This window comes from Cnephaeus nilssonii (genome assembly GCF_951640355.1).
Source record: "Cnephaeus nilssonii genome assembly, chromosome: 13".
NCBI lineage: Eukaryota > Metazoa > Chordata > Mammalia > Chiroptera > Vespertilionidae > Cnephaeus > Cnephaeus nilssonii.
The window spans coordinates 11,780,487-11,807,935 of record NC_137084.1 but is presented as its reverse complement, the minus strand read 5'-3'; the positions used below and the strand labels follow the sequence as shown (position 1 = coordinate 11,807,935).

The 27,449-nt window shown below is 37.8% G+C and overlaps 1 pseudogene across 1 annotated transcript; it reads right to left on the bottom strand.

Moving 5' to 3' along the window:
- Positions 1–915: 915 nt before the first annotated feature.
- LOC307109323 (mitotic spindle assembly checkpoint protein MAD2A-like) lies at positions 916–23,847 on the bottom strand (annotated as a pseudogene). The gene is made up of 2 exons: positions 23,842–23,847; positions 916–1,573 (listed from the first exon to the last, which is right to left on the bottom strand). The product of its transcript is annotated as a mitotic spindle assembly checkpoint protein MAD2A-like (transcript).
- Positions 23,848–27,449: the final 3,602 nt, after the last annotated feature.

The following is a 27,449-nucleotide window of genomic DNA, read 5'->3' as shown; positions in this document are numbered from 1 at the left end:
TACTGAAGCGTGCCAGAATTGAAACCATTGCAACACAGGCTGAGTTCATGAATAGTGCCATCCCATGTGTATCCTGGCTCTCAGGTATCACAGCTAAACCTGAAAAGGATCAATGTATACTGTCTTAAAAATAACTGTACACCCCAATGCACCGTAATCCATTTTGCATAGGCAAATTGCCCACTGCAAGCGTACAACCTTGGAATTTAGGAACAGTAGAGATAAAGGCTGTCAGTGTTAATGCTGAGAATTTTTTTCTTTTTTTTTTTTAATATGCACATTTGACTGTATTTATCATTGTCATTTAAAGCTTGATTTTATAAAACACAAAAAGACATTAAGAGTTCTGCACCAGCAGAATTTAAACAGGAGAAATAGCAACAGCTTTGTAAGTTACATTCATTAAAGTCAAATAATTGTTTTGTTTTCTTTTTTAATATGGCAATTATACAAATGAGGTAAATGGCAAAAGGGCCTTCTGGGAATACTGTTCCCATGGTTTATCAGTTATTTTAGAAATACACGAAGATTCTGAATATTCAGACTTCTTTTGCTGCTTCATATTCACCTAGACTCTGAGTCAATCTACTTGACCAAAAGTTCTGATGGAGGAAGGCAGTTAGCTTTATGGCACATGTTTTCCGTCTCCAGTTACCACCTTCAAAGGAACTGCCATCACAGGTTTGATGTGATCTGCTGCTTCCCTTTGAAGCGTGTGCAAAAAAGTATGTCAGCCCTCTGGAAAGTCAAACAAACAGGCACCAAAAAATGGAACAATAGGCACAGTTCAGGAAAGCACAGTGTTAAGTCTTCCCCGCCTAAAAAAAGTAATCAGTGCACCAAAACATGAACTACAGCTGACGTGGTCTCAGGAAACACACACTCGGGATTCCATCGCTGTTCCCGGGAGCACCTTCAGTCACGGACAGGGGACTTGCAGGCCACTGTGCTGCTCACTTTGTGGCTTGTTGTCCTGAAGGAATGCAGGCGGACCTGCTCAGAATTGGCAACGAACAGTGGTCCGGACTTTTCCCACTTTTCAGGCACAACCAAGTCTTTGTCTGTCTAGATCAGCAGGTCAAAGGAGCAGGAGCCCTCCAGCAGCAGCAGGAATGTCCCGGTGGCTGCGATCTGTCTGATCACCGAGCGGATCTCGGCTTGGATGGCTTTCGGAGAGTTTTCGCGGGGTGCACTGTCATCCCTGGCTGCTGTTTTGTCGCACTCAAGGTCAAACTGCCACCTCTCAAGGACCTCCCCGTTTTCCACATTCGAGATGACCACCACCAGCTACTGCACCGAGCACGTGCACAACCAACCTCTCAGCGGTCCACCACCGTGTGTAGGTATTTCACCAGCTCGGGAATCAATGGTGACAAGCAAGGGGAGCCAATATTTCTGCACCCCAGAAAGGTCTCAGACGGGTAAATGCCACACTGATGCAGAATGCTGTTGATGCCATGAGGTCGGCGCTCCCGCGCAGGGTGATGCCCTGCTCAGGGGACTGCTGCAGCGCTATGGCTAGGCCCGCAGCCTGGGCGTAATCCCCGCTGCCCCCCCCCCCCCAAGACCACACCTGGCACCGAGAATGTCAATGTTAACAAGAAAACTCAGCATTTTGGTTTTAATGGAATGTCCTGAAAAGTAGCCCATACTATTTCTAGGTGATAGATCACCAGTCACTTATTGCTTTAAATATTCCCTCAGTGAATTCCACCAACATACCCTAATCCTACCTTCTTATTTCTATCATTGTCTTGAGTTTGAAGTTTGCTCAGAGATGTAACTGAACTTAGAGGTATAAGAAAGAAGTTAGAATAAATTGCATGCCAAGCGAGTGTAGGGATTGAGTTTGGAAGATCTACGTGTTATTACTTCTTTTCTTCCAAGGAACCTTTCTTTTAGGTAAGCATCATTATTCTACCATTCTGTACATATACAATGAAACCTATTCAGAGACATCTAGTAAACAGCCCAATGACATACAGTTTATGAGAGATAGAGACTCGACTTAAATCTGCATTTTTCATGGGACCCCAAATCCAAGTTCTACCTGACCTTGATCTTAAGTATACACAAAAATAGGTAGAAGATGTGGCCTAGAACAGATACTTGTACAGAAAGAATGTAAATTAATACTGCTCTATCTGCTTCTGTACTAATGAATAATGTGTTGCAATGATTCCTCAAATAAATAGACTAGCTGACTGAGATGGTCAGTGGCCCCTCAAAGAGAGAAAATGTGAGGGAGTGACTCGAGCCAGGGCTTTGAGTTAACAAAAGTGAATTGGTGTTGATAATGCATCATGTGTCCTTGGGAAAGTGACTTACCTTTGTTCTGCCTGTATTTCCTAACATTTAAAGTGGAGGGACAATGTCAATGAGGATGATTGATAAGTGCCTCTCAGGGAGTTTGAGAAATGAATGGAAGACATTTGCATTGTCTTACGCTACTCATTACACATTGTATGTGTTTAAATTATATTCCCTCTTCTCACCTTCTCTGCTCCTCTTAATATTTTGCAAAGGTGTTCCTTTCTTTTGGGTCCTGGGAGATAACTATAGTTTTACCCTTAAATATGATTTCGTCCCTTGTTAGGTGAAAAAGCAATCACACCTTCATCTGACTAACATGTGTGTCATCCACATAGTTATTTGCTGCCAATGTCAGTGCTTACTAGAGAGGGATGATTAGTAAAATACTAGCCATTTGGAATAATACAGCCACATGTTATATCAACATAATTTGTTTCCAAATGTTTGATATATGGTTCATATATATGAGAGAGAGTATTATATGTGTATATAATTGTAGCAATTAAGACATGCAAGGAAGAAAAAATGCCACCAGAACTCCGTGTCTTGAAACCATTGTAGCTCCAATCAGTGAACAAAATATGGGCAAAAAAATAATAATAAGTTGAGAAAATAGATTAGCATGGTGGGTAGAATTCCCAAAATTCTATGGGTAAAATAGGAAGTCGAGTTCTATAGTTAAACTAAATCACAGAGGAGGTAGTCATGGTTCAAATGAAGAATGGGCATGACATTTCACTTTCTCGTCAGTGTTCTTCAAGAACCAGGGTTGAGAATGATTAGGAAGGAACTGAGGATCCCATCAATTGGCATCTGTGGAGATAAACCATGGAATAAAAAGAAGAAAAAAGAGCAGCAATGTTGACTCGACTAGAGAGGCACACACTGCATGGGATCCCAGTGACAACAGAAGGTCCTCGCCACGCTGAGAGGTGCATTCTCCCTTCCTGAGACGTCTGTCAGCAGATCTCCTCATGAATTTCATCAGCACTTTTGAAAATTGATACCAATGTACTTAGATACTAGACCCAAAAAAAGAAAGTTCTGTATTAAAAACTTTCAGAAATGAAGGCTTATGTGATGTTAAGAAACTTCCTTTGAGGCATGATTACCAAGGGCCCGGACTCTGCTAAGGCTCACTGTTAAAGCCCAAAATAGATACATGGGATGTGGGTTTCCCCATTGATTCAAAACAGAATTCCTTTCCTGCGGTGCTCCCTATGATGGAAACCATAAGGAATGCACTCTGATACGTGTATTAGACACTTTACTTACAAACTTCATGTGTAATCACTGTATGCTAGAGCCTGTGGTTTTCAATCAAAGGATGTTCTGCCCCAGGCCACTCACCTCCACCTGAGACATCCAAATGTAAACGTGGGGACTTGGGGGTGTCACAATGACTGGTGAAGGGAGATGGGTAAGGGCATATATATATATATATATATATATATATATATATATATATATCTCCTACCTAATAATAGACAAGTATGCAAATTGACCGCAACTTCGCTATGCCCAAGCCACGCCCACCAACCAATCAGGACAAGTATGCAAATTACCCCAACAAAGATGGAGGCTAATTTGCATATTAAGACAGCATAGAAAGAAGCCAAGAGCTGCAGAAGGGAGCAAAGCTGCGGAGAAGCAAGCAAGCCGGGGGGAGGAGAAGGGAGTAGCAGAGGTGGCGCCGGGGGAGAAGGGAGGAGCGGAGGCGGGGCCAGGGGAGAAGGAAGAAGAGCGAGTGGGCTGGCAGAGAAGGGAGAAAAGCAGGGGGGCTGGCGGAGAAGGCGGGGTGGGGGATAAGGGAGGAGAGCAGGCAGGGTGGGGTAGAGTGCAGCAGGAAACCCTATTGCAGGATTTTTCCTGCAACGGGAACGCTAGTATATATATATTTCTCGAAGCCATAGATGCTAAATCTTCTGCAGTCCCACACATTGAGAACTTCCGCATTCCCAATGCCAATAGCAACTCTATTTACAAATAGTTGGCTAAACATATTTGATGATGCTTTTTAGGAACAGTCCCACTGAAAGTACATTGATATTTGTTGGGTTCAGTTGTTAATTATTTTGTATTCCTCTGAGGCAATGACTGTGTATATCATACAAACAATATACATATTTGGTCCCAAGTGGGATACGTTAAAAAATACCACAAAAGGCAGAAAGGAATCCTTAGTGTATAGTAAGCTGATGGAAATCATAGAAACACTGGGCTTCCTAAAATCCCTTTCCAATCATGTTAATTTACTTTTCTGAACCCATCACTGAATCCTTAACATTAATAGAAAAAATGAATATTCCCAATCTGCCCTGAGTTATTTCTATTAGATTCATCCCAGAATTCCTGTGCTCTAACAAATCTATTCATGCTTCTCCTACTTAACTTTCTGTTTTTATTTCTTCATTTCTGCGCTTCCCTCACAGAACATGGAAATCCCTTCACCTGTCCTCTTTATATGTCTAAATCTAATCAGTTTTGTCATCCCAAGCCCTGTTAAAAAGCCAAAATCCTCATAAACTTTTCTCATTCTATTTTCTAAGATTAGGAAATTCTCTCACTTTCTGAATTGTACTACTATTATTTTCTGTGCCTTTCTTAGAATATTTGGTATTCTCTATGGTATAATTATTTCTGCATATCTTCTATCTAAATTAAAATAATTATAGAAATACTTTATCTTGCTCATCTCTGCAGCCTCATAACACCTTAAAATCTCTGTGCACATGGTTGATAACTAATGAATAATTGCTAAATTAATGACAAGGCCTTGGAAAGCAAACCCAGGGATGTGAGGTAACAAGTGGCTGAGGAAGAAGGAAAGGAGTTAGTATCGGATAGTAATCACACTTTATGCAGTATTAGCACATGTGCAGTGACTTATTCTTTCACCGAAGTTGAATTTAAAAGAATATAAATATATTAATGTTGTGTTAAGCCACCCACTTGGTGGCAATTTATTGTGGCAGCCCCAGAAATATTTAAAAAGTAGAAAAAATATATGAAAAAAGTTTGGTAATAAAGTGGGCAAAGACATTTGCATAAAAATGTACTTTGACTTCTAGCTTGACTCACCTTAGGTCGGAATATTAGATAAATTACTTATATCATCCAAGTCTCCTTTTATTTGTTTATAAAACTGGAATTCAAAGAAATCACCTTCATGAAGTTATTGTGAGGATAAAGGAAATTGCTTACATAACTGTATAGAATTTTGCGGTTTTATTTAAAATATAATAAAAACATTTTTCTCAGAACTTTTCAATATCTCACTGAAACACAATGTATTTAACAATTCAAATTAACATTCTTTCCTTTTAAATTCTTCTTAGTTTGAGAACATTGATTACTAAGCCAATGGGTTACCCCAAAGTGAGTCTTTAGTTGAAGTCTTTTCTAGATGGTAAAGCATTTGTGCAGATAAAGATGTTTCTTACTTCTTAGCCACTATTTCTCACATCTGATTTTGAATATGCTTGGGAGATGATATAATTATAAAAATTAATTAGTAGTCAGCAGAATAAAGTCATTTCTTCACATTAGCAGCATGTCAGTCCCAAACACAGCAGCTTTCAGAGAAATGAGACCACAAATGTTTAGTGCTTATTAGATCAGACAACTCAATGAAAATGTACCATTTTTGTTAACATCCTAATCCGCAAAAATGTAACAGAGCTAGTCAGGTGAAAGGGATAAAGATTCATTACGTATGTAAAAAAAAAATTATAAGTTGAGCTGCAGTGGCTATGCACTGTCCTGCTGGTTTGATTCCCAGTCACAGCACATACCTGGGTTGTGGGTTCAGTCCCCAGTCAGGGCACATATGGAAGGCAAGTGATCAATGTTTCTCTCTCACCTCTCTCTCATTCATTTTGAGTGTTGAGTTTTTGGTGCTTCCTTAAATGCCATGTTGTAGGAGAGGACCAAAGGCAAAATTCAATGACATATAGAACACTCTAGGTTTGGGGATTCCTGTTATTTGCCATGTGCCTTTTTATAATATGATAATCTATTTATTATGATAAACAGTAAATCCAATTTAAATAGGATTAGAGGTCCTTAATTAATAAGAATCTAAAACCATGTTCTGCCTTAAGAAGCAATGAATATTGTATAAGAGAGAATAGTATTATATATCTATTGAAAAATTAGTCTGTGTAAGAAACAACATATACTAATTCTAATTTATGTGGGCTGTAGTAAATTTCTTTAAAAATTACTTGTTAATGCCATTAAAGAAGCAAGCTTACAGAGTAAATATGATTTGAGGTTTGCATTTTTATGGTACACTATAGATTATACCTTATGTTAAAAATACATGGAATACTAAGAATGGTAAACCCCATCAACCACTGCTAATGGCTTCAGACCATCATAACTAATGTCTCCTATCCTAATTTAGTTTGGCCTCTTTCTTGTATAGGTTAGAAAAATAGATATGGCATTATAATAAACAAAACTCCTAGAAATAGATAGTAAAGATGTAAAAAGTATAATCACATAACCTCTGACTGCCTGACATTAATTTACTTTAGTAAAAAAAATTTAACCTTTTGCACTTGGATGTCGAGTGTGACTCGACACGGTTAGCATTAGAATAAAGGAATTGAGAAAAAAGCAAGCGAGTGCAAAGAGTTAAGAATATGCTCTATGCAAGTGTAATCCTGGCAAAATAGATATGACATTATAATAAAGAAAATTCCTGGAAGTAGATAGTAAGAGTGGAAGGGGAAAGTTTATAGAAGTAGTATGTAAAACTTAATAGTCAAAAAATTTTTCAGAAAAATTCATTTTTCTATTTCAGAAGACTGCCTATAAATGATTCTTGCTTCAGAATTGCATCTCTTAATCTCATAGTCAAGAGATTTTTAATCAGAGAGAAACCCAAATTTGCACACACGCACGCACGCGCACACACACACACACACCAACCTACAACTGTTCTAAGCAAGAGCTGTGGGTGACTTTACAAAGTGCATTTTTGCAAAGAGAGAGCTTTCCTTGAATGTGGCATTGCATGAATCTGTCCAGTTACTAAAAGAGACATAAATAGCTATAAATACAATAGTATGAATGCATTTCTCCTTTAAGTTCTGAACTTTGTGCAGTTTTAAGAGAGACTGCCAATTTCCTATAGGTTTAAATACACTATTTCTGACACTAGACAGGGCAGACCAAATTAGGCTGTGTATTAACATGGAAGGAAGTAGAACAATATACCTAGGAAACAAGAATAGAGTCCAAATACTAAGCCAACTTTTCCTGAAGTTTATAATGAATAGGGATTACAAATTAATGTAAGAACTGTATCACAGATATCAGCTGTCTTGCTTTTCTGTTGCTGTATTATAAACCATAATAAAACATAGGGAGTTAAAACAACAGAAAAGTGTCTTCTCTCTCTTAGTTTGGGAGATGATTTGGCTAATCTCTACAGTTTTGTTGCTTCATGCAATACTAGCTGGCTATCCAAGGTCAAATGGCCATGCACTATCAGACCATCAGGCCAACCCCAAATTGGCCTGTAATGTTCAAGATGCCTCACTAACATGGTTGGCATTCGGTCATGGCTATTGGCGAGACTCAGGTGAGAATGACAATTCGCAAGTTAGTTTTCCATACAGCCTCCTGTGTGGCATGGGCTTCTTATACTGCAGCTTCTGGATTCATTAAGGCAGAGCAGGGAAGCTGCCCATCATCTTAAAGCCTGGATTTCTAGAATGTCACTTGTGACATGTTCTGTTGATCAAAGCCGATGGTAAAGGCTAGCTCTTCTCCAAGGAAAAGTTAAGTAAGTTCCACTTCTTTTAAAATCCCATATGATAAAAGGCTAATATGCAAATCGACCAAACAGCAGAACGACCGGTCGCTATGACACGCACTGACCACCAGGGGGCAGATGCTCAATGCAGGAGCTGTCCCCTGGTGGTCAGTGTGCTCCCACAGGGGGAGCACCACTCATCCAGAAGCCGGGTTTATGGCTGGCTAGCGCAGCAGCGATGGTGGAAGCCTCTCCCGCCTCCGCGGGAGCGCTAAGGATGTCCCTATGGGTAGCGAGCCTAAGCCATCAGTCGGACATCCCCTGAGGGCTCTCGGACTATGAGAGGGTGCAGTCCGGGCCGAGGGACCACCCCCACCCCCCCGAGTGAACAAATTTCTGAAAAATATATCTTTTTATATTTTTCAGAGAGGGAGAGAGAGAAACATAAATGATGAGAGAGAATCTTTGATCAGCTACCTCCTGCATGCCCCCTACTGGGGATCGAGCCTGACCCCTGGGCATGTGTCCTGAACAGGAATTGAACCATGACCTCCTGGTTCATAGGTTGACGCTCAACCACTGAGTCACATGGGCCAGGCTAGTGAATATTTCGTATCTTAACTAATTATCACAATACATCCTTCTGGTCCAAATGACGGTGTCAGAAGTGAACTTGTAACTCAAACCAATCTAAATAGAATCATTGTAATGTTAGGACAAAGGAAACATTTCTTTCTGAGAATGTAAGCGAAGAAGCATGGAGCACTAGGAGTTGTTACCTATGCAATCCCGTATGGAAGGGCTGCCTTAGCAGCATGCTGCTAATGTGGGGCTCAGAGAAGAGGGAATGAAAACAGCAATAGCCTTGGTGACGCTGTTCCGCCACTGGAACTACCCCAAACTGAAGTTACCTCTTCCTCCGGACAACCCACATCGCAGAGCTAATGAAGAACATCGTTGTTTGGGATGCCTTTAGGTGGGAATGTCTAATACTAGCAGCATCAAGAGACTGAAAATATCTTTTCATAAAGTTGTTTTGATGATAAAATTTTATAATTTTTGCAAAACATTTAGCACAGTGTCTGGCATATAAATGGTCTTTTATCTTTTCCTTTACTCGGTATGTTGAAATATGGCAGTTTCTAGTCCATCTAACAGTTTTAATTTTTTTTTTCAGAAACCAGATTTAATTTTTTTGTTTGTTTAGTTACTGAACAAAAGAAAAAAAATCCCCTGAGTTTGTGTCCATTTGACCTTAATTTAAATACATAAAGTGGAGCTGTCTGCAATTACAAGCTTACCCACCAGAGGAATATGGTATAAATAGAAAAACACAATCAAAATGTAATGAAAGAAGCTGTTTGATATTTTTTTGAAAGCAGTTTATGTTGGATACGAAAGAGCTGATTTCTATTATTTTTATGATCACAGTATTCTATTTATATTCTCAGCACTGAATTAATTTCCTTGTCTCATGCTCACCTTGCTAAAGATCCTTTTAAAATACTTTAATGAGTTGCGTACATAAATCATCTTAGTGATCACAAATACTTATATGCAGAAACTCTGGAGGGAGCTTTTTAAAGTTTTTAGAGAGGAAGATAAGTCACTGAAAGTGCCCCTTAACATCTATCAAAGTGAAAAAATAGCAATTGTGCTTTTATTTTTTTCATGGACTTAACAGTGGTGAAATCTTTTAAAAATCATTCAAAAGTAAATATAAAGCAATGCATAGAGAGCCGTGTAATGTATTACAACAAAGTCAGCCAAGTATAGGCTTGGCATTAGTGTTCGCTTTTATGACTTTTGCCCATAAGCTGGCATCACCCCTTAATGGTAAATGAACTACTATGTGTACATAGGCAAATGTCTGTATTTTATTTATTTTTTTTAAATATATTTTATTGATTTTTTTACAGAGAGGAAGGGAGAGGGATAGAGAGCTAGAAACATCGATGAGAGATAAACATCGACCAGCTGCCTCCTGCACACCCCCTACCGGGGATGTGCCCGCAACCAAGGTACATGCCCTTGACCAGAATCGAACCTGGGACCTTTCAGTCCGCAGACCGACGCTCTATCCACTGAGCCAAACCGGTTTCGGCAAATGTCTGTATTTTAAATGAGAATTTCCTAAAGGCTGGACTATAATACATAGGGATTAAAATTGAGAATTCTCAGCTAAATATTAAAAACCAGACAAGAGAAGATGACTGACATCTTTCATTAGCTATAGACATCTCCCTGCCTCAATCACCAGAATCAGGACTACATATTCACCTGAATACCAATTTCAAAATAAATAAAAAGCATTTTACTTCTGTAATGTGCATAAAAATTATCTAAACAAGTCACCTACCATTTCTTTCTACTGATAACCCTGATTTTAAAAATAATACATTGACTTTGAAACAATTCCAAAATATGTGAAATAATTAACAGAGCTATAATCACTGTTATAAACATCTTAAGAACAATCGCTATAATACAATTGGTGTATGAAGTCTACAGAAAAAAAACACACAAAAAAAACAAGTGCAACTAACCATGATTAATGACGAACCAACTAATTGAGCATGCAAATGATATTAAATAGTCGTGGACTTTGACTTGTATCACACTTCCTCATTAATCTGGTTCTTTATTTGACAACAGCAAACATACTAGCATATTCCTTACTTTGCTCGCCTATTTTGAATCTCACAATCTTGCTGTTGGAGTGGATTTTTGTTGCCTAGTCAGAGAAATAGGATCTCAAAACTTTGATGAGGCAATAGTGCTATTGACAGTGGTTTCCACAGAAACTTAAATGTATTTTTCAGTGCACAATCCTGATAGAAAATGTTGGAAATCCTTATGAGGCCAGGTGTTATGTAGATAATCTCTTCTGAGTGAATCAATATTACGGCCAGTGGATCTCAATAACTTTGAAACTACTAAGTAATTTGTTCAGTAAAGGTTGTGCTCTTGGTTATTTCATAAGCTCCCCTTTAGAAAAAAAAAATCTCAAATTGAGGAACATAAAGTAATTGTGTGTTTTCTTACTTATGCGTTTTCTATTAACGGTGGAAAATTTATCACATGAAGTAAAGGACAGGAAATGGACATAGTCATTAGGTTGGAAGAAAGGACACTGCCTATATATTATGCATCTTCAATCTTGTGATTTAAAATGATTTTTTAAACTTTGCATTAAACTATGCTTGATTCCAGCAATGTTTTCTTGGAGGAAGCTTCTGGTTTTACAATGACAATAACTAGGACCATGATACTGAGTAGACAGAATCCACATTGTTGGTCCTGAGGGAGGTACTGCCTAGTATTACTCCCTGGCATCTAAATAAATGTGTAGACTATTTAGCTCTGTTTGATATGCCTGGTGCTATGATATACTTTATACTTGCATAAAATTGTAGTTCAGTTTTATCTTTTGTTATACCATTTATTAAATACTAGAAGCTCGATTGCATGAAATTCATGCAAGAGTAGACCTTCATTCCCTCTGGCCACTGGCAGGCATCTGGGACTGGGCTTTCCTCCTGCTGCTGGCAAGCACCGGGGACCCAGGCTTCCCTTGCAGCCCGGTTTCGTCTGGAAGAATGTCCAGAAAGTCATTTGGCTGTCCGGTCTAATTAGCATATTATACTTTTATTATAGATAACAGATGATATTGTTGTTGATGATGATTATGTTGAATAGGTCTAATTATTTTTGATTTTTTAAATTAAACCTAATCATTTATTTTTTAACATCAAGTTTCGCTGGAGAAATGTCATCTCTCTTTATATTAAGAACCTGAGACACAAAATTATAGTGTTCAGAGAAGTTTTAGCAGAAAATCCATATTGTGCTGAGGACTGAGTCAAAAGAAGTCACCACTTATATAAATGAAACATTACTAATATATATATATATTTAATATAGCAAGATTGTTCTTTCATCATGGCTGATTTATAAATGTAAATATAGACTTTTAGTTTTTAGAAAACTTTTTTAAATTTAAAGATAATTTGCAATAAAATATTTATAATCACTTCTTGCTTTGGTTTATAGCATTAAACAAATGTATCAGAATGCAGATAATATAGAATCCTATCAAATCTGATACTATGTTGCTTATGTAAATTAAAATACTGATAAAATTAAATCAGGTTAAAATGTTTTTTTATCTTTATATCTCCTTGAACCTTGACTCCTTTATAATTTCTACTTTTTATCACTTTTATTATTATTGCTTCATTTTTTTTATTTTTTATACTTTTCCCTAGTCTTATCCTTTGCAATGTGCTGAAATGGATAGAATAATTTTGACATGATGCCTTTGTTTTTTTGTGGGTGTTTTTTTCTTCAAGTTGGCTCTTGTTTTCTTCCCTCTACACCATCACCATCACATCACTATCTGTCACTCTCATCTCACTAACATACAACTTTCCTTTTTATATAGCTTAGGTCAGATCTCTCTCTAGTGACCCTTATCTCTAGTGACCCATTCATCTCTAAATGCATCATGATTAAAATAGAAAGAAGAGTTTTCAGGTAACAGAAGAGCCATATGACAGCCATTAAGCTTAAAAATGAATGCTGCAGGATTAAAGATTAGAATCTGAAATACCTAGGAAGGCTGAAAAGAGCTGAAAAAGGTATCCAGTAAAAATTCATGCTGCTGCCCATAACAACAAGAAGGAAAATCAAAATGGAAAATGTGTACTATACCTGCTCAACATTTCTTCAACCTCTCAATGAGATATGCAAAGAGAATCTGTATATTTTTGAACATTTCATGAGCAAATGCTTTAAAGGACTATCACTACATTTTCCAGAAACTTCCCAACAATGAAGCATATTTACTGATATGATAATGAAATGTCAGTCAGTGCAAGCCTAGGCTTTGTGGCCCATTTTTTCGATGCACACAATCAAAAGCCGAAATCCAGTAAGATTAAGAAGATAACTTTTCAAATATTGTCAGGAGCTGCTAGAAAACACATATTTTAAATTGGCTTCAATAAATAAATAAAATAAGGCACTCCACACACAAAATGACAGTTGCAGAAGGTTACAGAAATTCAACAGCTGAGGAAATTAAATTACAGCCAAGCTAAAACTTGTAGAAGATCCTTTTATCATTAAATGGTTGCTCATTGTATTGGTATTCTCAAATGTATAAAACAGGAGAGGTACAATATAAGATGCTTAGATAAATAGGATTCTCTTATTCTGGTTTTTCAAGAATGTGCTTTGAACATTCAGTTAATGTGAGGAAAAGAGGGAAAGAATACAGGCTATAATATAACTAGGAATAATATGTACTCCATGTTTTACAATATGGCATATATAAATTAAACCACTCTAGGTTTTCTTTTTTATTTTCTCCTAAAAATGTTGTGCATGGAGGAAGAGCAAATCAGGTCTGCTTTTTTCCCCTTATTTCCTTTAAAATATACTCTACATCAATTTACTTTGTGTAAGATGAAATACCCCAAAAGCTATTTCTTTTTTTATTGTTGTTAATATTTTTTTTGTTTCAGAGAGGAAGGTAGAGGGAGAGATAGAAACATCAATGATGAGAGAGAATAATTGATTGGCTGCCTCCTGCACGCCCCCTACTGGGGATTGATCCTGCAACACGGGCATTTGGTCTCATGAAGATGTCAGACAACATTTGGAAAATTTGACTATCCTGTTGATGAAACCACATGAAGCGGTGGTGAATCACATGAAGACACCTGAGATTACATGGTAAAATGAAAGAGCCAGGTGAGCCCTACCCTGGAGCTTTCCCCTCCAAGATGCCACACATGTAAGTAAACCATCTTGGACACCCCAGACCAGCCCAATCAGTAGTTGAACTCACCTCCCAAGTCACCTCAGTTAATCTCAGGTGATCAAATGAACTGCCCAACCAAGTCTTATCTGAATTCCTGACACACTCAACTGGGAGAAACAAGAAATCATGTTGTTTAAGCCACTGCATTTAAGCCACTGTTATACAGCCATACGTCACTGGAACAGTGGCATACAAGCTCATTTTAACCAAAGAAGAAAAGCATATCTCTGAAATTGTTTCAGAGTTTAGAAGGAAAAACTTATTTGATCATCCCACCTCAATATTATAGTGAAAACAACATGGTTAACCCTTCATTAGTTTAATTCAGCTGGAAGTTTCTTTAATTCTGAAATAAGAATGATTGGCCCCTATCAGAGATAAGGATAATTGTTAAGTTTAACATGAATATATGCAAAATATAAGACTATCTCAATATATTATTGGTTTTAACATAGTAAAGCAGATTTACACACACACACACAATAATGCCTATCCAAATGAATGCTCACATAAGATGAACTATTTTAACAAATATTTATTGACCTTCCACAACATGCAAGCCCTATTCTACACATTAGAAATCATATTTCCTAACTATAAGTAATACTACCAAATAACTAGGCAGCTAGATGTTTCATATCTGTCCAAAACTTTAGCAGTGCACCATATAAATATAAAATTATATTCCAGTGACTTTAGCAATAGCATTTAACTGCTTTAACATTTTAGACTTTTTTTACAGTGAACATATAATACTAATATATGCAAAATAAAACCATATATCTTTATATCTTCAGAGAGCCAAATGAGAGAAAAAGCAGAAGAGTAAAAATGTATATGATTATTTTTAAACAAGAATAAATTGTAATGAGAATTACTCCGTGATCTCAAGTGTAAAAAGTGGGTTACAAAGACAAGGTTAAAAAGGGACACTATTCAAACTTGGTAATTTCTTCCTAGACCAACCCCAGAAATGCATAAATGAATTTCCATCTACAGTGAATATAGTCTCATCATCTTGGAAAGGGTGGTTTGCTTGAAAAGGCTATCAAAATTTCATTTAATAGGCTAACATAAAGTAATAAGTAATATCTCCGTGCAAATATTTATGTTAATAATATTAATTTCATACCTTACATGAAGAAGCAATATTGGTGTAACCAGATCACTGGTGAAAACTGGGCGACTCCCATCTTATAATAGAAAAACTTCCCACTGCAATTTGATCATGCTCAGTGACCTGGAGGTAATAAATGAGTAAGTCAGTAAACCAAATAACAGAGAAATAAATCAAGTGCCAATAACACTCTTTCAAACCATCTAATCCCCTGGGATTGATATGTTTAATTAAGAAAAATAAATTGTGCTATGTTGAATCACTAATGATGTTGTGAATCAAATAGTATTTAAATGACTTGTCTTGCAATATTTGAGTACTAATTGTATTATTCAATACTGTATGAGCAGCGGAGATAAAGAAAATAGAAATAAGATTTATTTTACCATGTTGTGAGTTTTGCTTTATGAAATCATGAGCAATTAGCCACGTCTCTGAATCAAAAAGGCAAATGAGAATCATAATGAAATATAAAAATTGCATTTGTTTAAGAATAGTTGTAGATATAGAATGCCATTTGCAATGAGCTTCCAAAACCCATAAGTTTTGGTCATTATGGTGAATACCTTCCATTTTCTCAATGAACACAATGTGATTAAATTAGGATGATGTGTTCCACATGACCTAACACATAAACAAATTAATGAACAGAACAGAGCAAACAAAAGTAACCAGACAAATAATAAAAACCACAAGCAATAGGATAGCTATTGGCTCCTGTAACTAAACTGTGTAGAGATTCAGGCGAGGTTTGTTGTATAAACCAAACAATGGCTTAAAGGAATATATTTTTATTTTTTATAACTCTTACATTACAATTCCATATAATGGCCTCTCGTTTATGGTATATTTAGTAACTTAGACTCAAAAACCAATTACTTATATTTGAATCACTGTGCACCCTTGGTTTCTTGACCTTTGGCTTAATTTCTCATCTGGGCCACAGTATCCTTATCTAAAGGAGTATAATTGATGGTACCTACCGCATATTACTATGAAAATTGAATAAACTAATAATAAATGCAAAGCTCTCAGGTAAGTGTCTGATATACTTGCTATAGGAGAGTCAGACATGATTCTGAGCAGTTTCATGGTCAGTAAATTACTATAATTGTTTGAGACTTCACACCTTAAAAAAAAATCCAGAAAGTAAGACTGCAATTTTCTCCTCATAGCTATAAGAAGTCCTTAAGTTTATTCTTTCATCATTTCAAACTAAATCCTTTTAACCATCCCTAACCTAATCCTTGTAAGTAGGAAAATTTGAATCATGGGCTTAATCTCATCAGGGCTCATATTTAGATTTGAGAATGGGGCCAATTAAAACTGAACCAAAGCATGTCCACCTAAAATTTCCAATATGCTCAAATATATGAAACAGTACTTAAAGTCTACTACACTATGTGCAATGTGCTGAATTAAGTGCTATGGTCCACTATAGTCCAATATTTATGAACCTATTAGATTATAATGTATACATGTGAGTGCATGTATGCACATTCAGAGCCTAATGTATGTATTTTGGAGCAGAAAATAGAATTGTTTTTTGAAGTGTTTATATAATAGGGAGGTCAAGACTCAGCCAGCTTTGAGTAGATAGAACTGGAATAATTTGTAATGGAGAATATGATGTAGCATAATACATTGCAATTTAGTGCATGGAAATTGACAATAAAAGATCATATGAGGATAGTGAGAACAGAAACAGGACTGCAATTGATAGTGTATGTGGAAGTAGCAGAAAATAAAGTTGAAGGAATGATTGGCTTTTCAGTCAAGAGAAGAAAATTGGACTTGATTGCAAGTGGAGAGCCATAATAAGACCTTGAGTCCTTTATTTGATGTGATGAAACCAGTGTTTCACAAGGATTAGTCTGACTGAAGTGGACAGAGACTGCTGCAGGTAAAGGAGCCATTTACCAGATTGTACAGTAATTTAGGGTTGAGGTGATAGAGCAGTGGACTGAAGTAGTGGCAGAGGAACAACCAGAAAACAATCAAGGACAGGCTTCATGAGAAATTAAATTTAGAAGATGAAGGAAAACGTCTAGACCAATATTGTTTTCTGGGATTTTAGTTTAGTAATACAAATCATGGCAGATATAAAGTGGAAAAGGAGAAAAAAATTACTATTAATTTGATACATGTGTCAAAGAACTGGTACTCTCTCTTGTATTTTAGTCATATAATTTTAAAATGAGTACCATTTTTAATGGTGTTGATTATTTCTTAAAGTATGAATCATAAAACAAAAAAATCCCAGCACCAGTAGAATATATAAGGATAAAATTTATCTGAAAGGTAAAATCTCATAGAATCTCAGGAAAGTCACCCATATATTCACACATTTCAAACCTAAACCTGGAGTTCATAATATACTCCAAGTTTCTGTATTTCAAGCCAAAGAAAACTATAAAATATATCCTTTTGGGCAAAATAAAGAGCTACACAGACAAAAAAAAGCTAAAGGAGTTCATTACCATCAAACCAGTATTGCAAGAAATGTTAAAAGGCCTTCTTCAAGAAGAAGAAAAAATAAAAAAAGAAGGAATTTATATAGAGAGGGGAACATAGATATAAAGAATAAAATGCACATCTACGTTCATTGCAGCCTTATTTATAATAGCCATGATCTGTAACAGCCCAAGAGCCCATCAGTAGATGAGTGGGTAAAAAATGCTGTGGTACATTTACACAACTGAATGCTACTCAATAGTAAAAAGAAGAAAATGGTACTTTTTTGTGACAGCATGGATAGATCTGGAGAGTATTATGCTAAGTGAATTAAGCCAGTCAGAGGAAGACATATGGTTTTACTTATATGTGGAATCTAATGAATAAAATAAACAAAATAGGAATAGACTCATAGATATAGAGGACAGACTGACAGCTGTCAGAAGAATGAGGGGTTGTGGTGCAGGGTGAAAAAGGTGAAGGGATTGTGTGTGTGTGTGTGTGTGTGTGTGTGTGTGTGTAAGATATATATCCTTTTGTTAGGTCATCTTTTATTGAATCCTTTGAATTATCTTATTAAAAGAACAAGTGTCTTTTTACAGTGATTGCAAAGATTTGAATCCAACTTAGTTATATATAACTAGAGGACTGGTGCATGAAATTTGTGCACTCGCAGGCTGGGGTTCCTCAGCCCGGATTGTGAGAGGGCGCAGGTCAGTCCAAGGGATCCCACTGGTGCAGAATCAGGGCCGGGGATGATTACAGGATGTTGGCCAGCCAGGTAGGGACCACAGGAGGACCACAGGACATGTCCAGCCCATCTCACTCAGTCCCGATTGGCCGGACTCCAGCAGCAAGCTAATCTACCAGTTGGAGTGTCTGCCCCATGGTGGTCAGTGCACATCATAGCAAGTGGTTGATCGGCCTTAGCATATCATTACCATATTATGTTTTGATTGGTTGAATGGCCAACCAGACACTTAGCATATTAGACTTTTATTATATAGGATTGCATTGCATTATTTTTGATAAAATTTTGTATTTTGTACTAATCAGTGATAAATAAAAGTTTGCACTCTCCAACATTTATACTTTAAAAGTTTTCCTGTTAAGGGAGCCAAGTACAGAACTTAAAAAGTGTAATCAGCAAGTGCGCTCTGACTAGAGCAGGAGAGAAATCCACTGAAAATTCCTTCTGTTGTCAATAGGTAGCAAGAAAATTTTATTACCATGTGCTGAATGTGAAACACATGTTACTCAGTAGGTTTGACTATGGACTATTTCAATTGTTTTCCTTTAAAGACATTTCATTATGCCAGATTGTTCTAACCACAAGTGTCAACCATTCATTAGCTTAATGGAAAAAGGTAACAGATTATGTATACAAGAGTCACCCAGGGAGAAGATATACATGTACAACCCAGAACACTTACGTAGATAGATTGTAGACATAATGATCTTCCACAGGGGCAAAGGAGACAAACAATTACTCTAATGGAAAGCAGAGGGATGTGATTATCATTAAACACCACCCAAAGACAAATATTTGCCATGGGGATGGCATACAGAATATGCATATGATGTGGCCTTGCCTTATGGGCAACAGAGGTAGAGAAAATAATGAAAGTGTTGAGATCCTGTAGTTTGAAGAAACCATTATAGGTTTTCTTTTTACTATTTGAAGAAATCATACTCTCTTTTTGTTGTTGTTCCTGGTGTGGAATCAATTCCTAAAATGGCTTTCAAAGATGACTCACCTTACTTCCCTGTACATATGGTGAGGTGTCCCTCTCCTGATTATGCTATATGTCACAGTTTACCTTACCCTAGGGAGAGCATCGTGCTGGGCCTTATCTAACTACATGAGCCCTGAAAATCCCAGCTTTCTCTGAAAGCAGAAGTCTGAGAGATTGAAAAGATGAGAAGGACTGGATGTGTGGTCAATGGACTAAGGATAATCCACAGAAGAAGAAATGTGTCATTTTTTTCTTAAGAAACTAAGGGATGCCCCCAGGTTAAAAGCCAGAAAATTAATGAGGACCTCAGTCCTAGGACTGCAAATAACTGAATTCTGCCGATAAAAGAAATAAGCTCGGTTACCTATATTAATGGTAACTGTCTTTATGGCTTCTCTGTCATTGTAAACTTCTATTGAAGCAGAAGTCATTAGGAAGATGGGAGTAGTATATATAAGGAGAATGTAGAGAGAGGGGAGAGGAGCACTTTCTGAGCAGCACTTCAAAATGTACGAAGAAGTGGAAAATTGGGTCTGAATGGTTTGCCTCAAAACAAGAAAAGTTCTATTGGAATTTTATGCACAAATTATCTGAAGGATGGGGTAAATGTGTAGCTAGCGATGGACATTACTTTGAAAAAAGCACCTTTTATATTTCTCTTGAAATTATCGTGTTCTCTTTGATTACAAAATCTTCATTATTAACCGGTATAGCTAGTAATTTTTTAGTCTGGTGAACTAATTAATCAATTAATCTAAGGCAAGAAAATTATCTTCCAATAAGCACCTAGTATATGTGAAACATTATGCTATGTGTTGAGCTGCTTGAAAGAGCATATAGTATATTGTTTCAAGTTATTTAAATTTATCCTACCTAATAATAGACAAATATGCAAATTGACTGTACCTTTGCTATGCCCACGATTGGCCAGGAGGCGCGGGGCGGGGGGCAGGACTCGGGGTGGCTGGGGTAGCCGATTGGGCTGGCGGGATGCTGAGCTCGCGTCGCCAGCGGCGGCGCGAGCTCAGCGTCTACGCCATGGCTGTGCTGCGGCACAGAAGGGGCCTCTGGGGCAGCGAGCTCATGTCCTGCCACAAACCATCAAAAGCGCGGAGGCTTCTGAAAGGCCTGGTGCACTAGCGATCGAAAGTGAAAGTGTGGGAGCTGGGTGCCTGTCCGCTGGTGCACCAGGCCTTTCAGAAGCCTCCGCCACGCCGGAGGCTTCTGAAAGGCCTGGTGCACCAGCGGACAGGCACCCAGCTCCCCCACGATCGAAAGTGAAAGCGTGTAGGGGACCCTACACGTGCATGATTTAATCATGCACTGGGCCTCTAGTTTGGACATAATAAGTTACATTGTGGAAAGTGTCCTAAAATGACAAAAGGTGTCTTCCCTGAGTTCAAGAGCAGTTTCTTATCTCTAGCTGTTTGGCTCAGTGGATGGAGCATCAGCCTGTGGACTGAAGGGTCCCAAATTCAATTCTGGTCAAGGGCACATGCCCGGGTTGGGGGCATGCAGGAGGCAGCCAATCAATTATTTTCTCTCATCATTGATGTTTCTATTTCTCTCTTTCTTTTTCTTCCTCTCTGAAATCAATAAAAATATATTAAGAAAAAAAAGAGAACAGTTTCTTAAATATTTGTATTGTCAGACTATTCACACACCTGTGCCATTTTAGCAAGTCATTAATACTATTTCCATCTTTACACAAACAACCCACAAACCAAATCTGTCTTGGGGTATTACGTGTTCACTTCTATTGAAACACAGAAACTCTTCTGACAACAGTCACAGAGTGATAACTGACCCATACCACTTAGCCCCAAATTCCTAGAGACAAGTTAACTAGTCTACTTGAAGCCTGCTGTCGTGTAAATTTCCACAGGTAAACTCTCGACCCATCTCTCCAGGCCTGAGACACTTCCAGCTGTGTAAAACATTGCCTTCCACTCAATGATTATCGTGAATCTTAGGCTTCAGTTACCTCCTCCTTTCCCCATGTAGAGGAAATTGCTAGAAATTGTAGAAATAAAATGCATTCATTTCTTTTAGAATTACGTTAAATTTTTGTTTGTGCCTGCCTGAACTCTTAGAACTTTTTAGAAGTGTGCAATCAATCATATATTATTCAATTCTAAGAGGTTTATAATAGTTAATGTTGAAATTAGTCTTTTTTTTTTTCTATCTGAAATGTGATTCCTATAAGCAAAAGGGGACTGATTTAATCTAGTTTATATCAAAGAAAACCAGAGTTGGCCAAGAGGTAAAGAGGAAATATTGCAATAGAGGTAAAGAGACATCAGTATATAACTGGACTCAATTCTAAGTAATAGTCAAGAAGCAGGGTAGAGGAGGAGAATAATAGGGAATTATTAGGAGAAAACATTAGGTAGCAGGGGGAACTCTATTTAAAAGTGACTTGATAGGAATCAAACTGGAGGCAGGCTAAGGTGATCAGATATCACATGGGGGAAGCAGAGGATAGCATTGATCAGTTATTGATGGAGCTCAGCTATCAAAGGGGGAGATTTATGCTAAACTGATTCAGCAAGATTCTTGCTACAACTGGACCATGCAGAGAGGAACAATGAGGTCCAAAAGTAAAAGCATATTAGAGAAAAGGACTCACAGGGGTCTGACAGAACTTGGTCAAGGAGGTAGCTTTTTCAGTTGAAACACATACATCTAGGCCCGTGGTCGGCAAACTGCGGCTCGCGAGCCACATGCGGCTCTTTGGCCCCTTGAGTGTGGCTCTTCCACAAAATACCACGGCCTGGGCGAGTCTATTTTGAAGAAGTGGCGTTAGAAGAAGTTTAAGTTTAAAAAATGTGGCTCTCAAAAGAAATTTCAATCGTTGTACTATTGATATTTGGCTCTGTTGACTAATGAGTTTGCCGACCACTGATCTAGGCCAATTGCAAAATGCCAGGAAAGACTGACAGTACTTTGTTGAAATCTCAAAACTATAAGTGCCACTGTGAACATTCAACAACATCAAATGCTATACATTCATTGTTAGTTCATCTTTAGATATTTTTGTGGTAAGTTTGTTCCTGCCTTTCTGAAATTGTTTCTGTATCTCAAATAGTTAGAAGGGGATTAATCAAATCTGTGGTATCATTTTGATGATTTAAAAAAAAAATCTGCTGCAATAAATCCCGCCTTTAATTTATGGATTACAGTGCAGATAACAGAGGACATTTTAATCACTGTGCTCTGATGATAGATGGTGATTCCATTTAATCAAATGCTCTTTGACAGAGCATTGTCTTCGGGGTTGGCTCAGGTAGTGATTCAGAGGTGGGAGGCATGTGGTAGTGAATGGGAGATGTTGTAAGTTCCTGTAATAATGTGGTTAGACCATGACATGAGAAACAACTCTGGATTTTATAAGAGAAAATTTCTAAACCATTTACTGTAGTTACCAAAGTGAACAATGATGTTTAAAAGCTTGTGAGAAATACTTCAATGTTATAATCTGAATTGCTTTTCAAGGCAAGTATATTTGTACTTTTTTCCTCCTTGCTTTAAATAAAACATGCTAGGTGATGGTCAATATCTCTTTTGTCATCTAAATAATTTCTGAAAGGATATAGATAGATGATAAATAAATAGATAGCTGGTATGTAAGGCTGTCTTAAAAGCTAAAGTATTTTTTATTTGTTTGTTTTTAAAAAAAATATATATATATATATATATATATATATATATATATATATATATATATTCTTATTGATTTTTTACAGAGAGGAAGGGAGAGGGATAGAGAGTTAGAAACATCAATGAGAGAGAAACATCAATCAGCTGCCTCCTGCACACCCCCTACTGGGAATGTGCCCGCAACCAAGGTATATGCCCCTGACCGGAATCGAACCTGGGAGCCTTCAGTCCACAGGCCGACACTATCCACTGAGCCAAACCAGTTAGGGCAAAAGCTAAAGTTTTCACATCATATATGGTATACAATTTGCTAAAAATTTGGAAGTGCCTTTAAATATTTCAAAAATATAAAGAGAAGGTAATATCATTTTAAAAATAACTGTGGGAGTTCTTGTTTAACTAGTAAAATAATAATGCAGTTCACAACTTCTAAAAAAACAAGTAAAAGTAAATGACCAAAACCCACCAACAATATTAAACCAGTAGCTAATGGAAGAAAGAGGTGACCTCATACAAAAGAGAAAGAATCTTGAAAGGGTGGCCCGACGCAGCCAAGGGAAATACGTAGGCGCATAACCTAAACTGATTATCTTCTTACAGAAAAGAAATCTCTGGGGACACATGCTAACCTAGGAGAGCATAATCTATGGCCCTGAAGGAAGAGGCTTCCTGCCTGTACAAGCTCTCCATTATTACAATAATGCTGTGTAAATAGACAGCGCAAAACTCATAGAGTAAATAGTTATTGATTTTTATAACCATTTATGCTGGGTATGGGTGTGTGGCTCATGTGGTCCTGGAAAATACATTTCAATGCTTTCCACTAGCAGTAGTCTGGGCAACAGGGATGGGAGACAAAGGACCTTGTGATTCTCCCTTTCCAGCAAGCTAGACCAGACATGTTCTCATTTTAATACCAGAACACAAAAGTCTAATCATACAAAGCCACTGGTTGAGTTAGGCTTACCGACATCCCGCTGGTCAAAGATGGTCTCTCAGTCACACTGGGAGAATACTATCAAGTTGTAAAGCCAAAAGGAATACTTGAGGAGTGGGAAGTAGTAAAGCCCTCAACCGCTCAATCTGCCTCAACCCTAACCCAGTGTCCAGGAACTTGTTAGGCTGTGTGTTAGCAGTCTAATGACTACAGGTGTAATATGAATTTTCTTCAGATTAGGGATGTTGAACATATTTCATGTGCTTGTCTGTCTGGTAGAGTGTGTGAAAGTTTTTCCCCTGTGTTTTAAAATTGGGCTCTGTCTCATATAGAATTGGTAGGTCATGGTTTATCTTCTGGACATGAGTTTTGAACAGATATGTGATATACTGCAAGTGATCTCTCCTAGTCTGAGATTTATCCTCTCATTTTCAAAATAGTGTCTTACTAATGGAAAAAAAATGGTTTCAATCTTTAGGAAGTCTATTAGTAATTTATCCATATTTTATTTTGTTTCCTGCTAGTTGTGCCCTAACAAATCTTTACATACCCATATATATATATATAAATGTATCATAAAATCATTTTTCACCATTTAACTGTCAAATTATTCAGCCCAATTTTTGGAAAAGACTACATTTTCCTCCATTATATTCCTTGGCAACTTCATCACAAATCAATTTGTATTGTATATAATCACTGCACTCTAGGTGGTAAATTTGTATCTTATCAAGGCACAGATTAGCAAATTTGAACCTACTTCACATGTGTACGAGTAGAGAACAAATAACAAATTATAGGTGGTGGGAATCATATTTCTTAATGTCTGAAAAAGTTTTACAAAAAAGCAAGAAGAGAGGCTAGAATAAACCCTGTTGTGTTGGCTAAGAATAGGGCATTTATACATCAGTATAAATACATGCTTATTTTATTAATATACATCATTATAGATATATACATATATTTCCTAGCTCTGTCCACTGAGAGAGCCTACAGACAGTGGCATCTCAGTAGCAATTAGCATATATAGCACCCATATTTTAGTTTGTAAATGCTATCTCTACATATAAAGAAGTAATATGTTAATTTGTCCATTAAGGTGTCCCAGTCACAACCAGTCTATGGGCACGGATGGGGGCGGGGAATTCCGCACCCAGCACTGTCATGCTGCCTGAGTGTGTCCCCGCCCAGCACTGAGGTGAAGCTGCCTGCCTGCATCCCCGGCTAGGGACATGACACTGACTATGTGGGTCCCTGTTCAGCGCTGGCATGATGCTGCGGGGGGTGCGGGGGGATGGACTTGAGGGGGACCTCAGGCCTTGCCCCCCTCTCCAGCTCCCAGCTGAGAGACCTCAGGCCACGGCCGCCACCCAGGCGTTGGGCTGGGAGACCTCAGGCTGCGCGCCCCCCACCCAGCGGGGCTTGACTGGGTACCTGAGGCTGTGCCCTCTTCCCACCCCCCACCCCTCCACCCAGTGCCAGGCTGGGGTACCTGAGGCTGTGACCCCCGCCCAAAGGGGCTTGACAGGGGTGGGGCCTGCCAGGTCTGGGTCTCCTGTGTTTTCAAAGTGCATGTGGGGACTTGACTCTAGGTCTCGTGTCGCACCCCAGACTGACAGGAGGGAGATTTTATATACATTTTACTACTTTTCTTTCATCTCTGTCACTTCTATTATAAAATATAAAACATTTCTTCTAATTAATTCCCTTTTAATGTGCATGAATTTTATGCACTGGGACACTAGTTTTATAATAAAAGGAACCAGGGCTCCATGGAGGGTGGTCTTTATTGATTCATAGAACTATAAGAGAGAGAGAAAAAAAACAAAAACCTTGCAGTGTTATTTCATGTTTTTAACCTTGGTTGGCATCAGCTTCACTCCAACAACATCTACAGGCAGAGAAGGAGAGGATATTTGGATTACCTCAGTGACTAACAGCACTATTACAAAACGGAAAACAGTCATGTTCAAAATGCTGTATTGGGGCAGGTAAAAACACTGCTGGTTTGTTTTTTGTTTTTTTTTATTGCATTTGGATCTAATAAACTATACAGAATCAATCTAACATGTTGCTCTTAACTACACCTAGCTTTTCTACTTCATCATCTAATCACCAGTAATATTTAATCATTTTGGAATATAAGAAAAAAAAAAGCTACAAGAGAGAGAGAAGACGTTTTAGAAAAAGCATTTCCAGGATCACCTAGGATCTTGAAAATCTCAATTAGTGTGCTTGCATCTGGAAGGAAGTGATCTAAACTGTAAACCTAAAGCAGGGATTTATCTAAGTGGTATAATTGTTCTCTCCCTTTTGGGGTTAAAACTAATGTCGGACTGAATAAGAACTGGAACAATATCCAAACTCCTTATTTAGTACACTCGTTAAAATGAAACCAAAATATCATGGGGATTCTTGTCTAGCTTAGGAGTATTCAGGTCACATTCTCATACAATTGAAAATAGATTATGTAACAGCCTCCAAAGATATATTTGACTTGGTCTAATATTAACTTTTATCACAGTAACTAAGGGGAAGGTGCAATTTCAGGGCTATTTGCATGCCTGCCATCGTACAGTTCAACGTAATGAAATCTAACATGCACTTCATAACTGCCACTGCTCGAGAATCCTGCCCATGAACATATTAAAAGTTGTACAGCGTTCGCATATCTTAGCAGAGCATCGCCTGGGCAAAGCCTCTGGGAAAAGAACAGGAACCAGGGGTCAGCATCTCCTCTTCTTCCTGCCGAGCCCATCCAAGCACAGAGCTTCCTTCTGAAGACAGTGGGAGCTTTGTGCTTGGATCTGCTCTGCGGGGATGCGGAGCCAGAGAACTGAAGTCAATAGCTGCTGTGTGTAGCTGAGACTGCAGGCGCCCTCCTAACTGGTGTCACATTTGAATGCAATCTGCAAGCCCCTTCTTTCAGGTGATTCTCAAAGTGTGCTGCGCTCATTCTCTGTGGCTTCCTCCCTTCCTGCTCTCTTCTCACCCTCCATGAAAAATCTCCAGCTCAGGAACAAAATACTGAAAGCTAGAACCAGGGGACGGAAAACACAAGTTGATACAAAGAAATTCAACCTGCCTGTAGCAAGATAGGAATTTGTCAGAGAGTATAGTGTTATTATTATTTTCATTATCTTTTATGAGATTAAAATTTGCCTTGCATCTCAACTGATTAACAAATATTTCACCAAGGGCTATGATGAATTAACATTTTTATTTACCTTCTGGGGACTTTGCCTGTTTAAATTTTTTGTTCCCCAAGACAGAGCTATGGGGGGAGGGGAGGAGGACTAAGCATACAGATATTATTTTATAATAGTTGTTAGAAAATATGTAATGCTGACGATATGCCAAGCACTTTGTTAGGACTTTACATTTATTATGAGGATGTAGGTATCATGAGGCACAGAGCTCAAGTAACTTGCCAAATGTTACTTAATTTATAAATGGTGGATGGATTCAAACCCAAGTGTCTGGCTCTAGGATTCATTCTCTTACTCATCACATCTTACAGCTAATATAGATAATATGCCATTTACACACTTCTTAGATTTAGATTAATTGGATTAATATATTAATGCAATCCATTTGTTTGATATCAGAAACAAATTTGTAAGTAGAAAATCATTCAA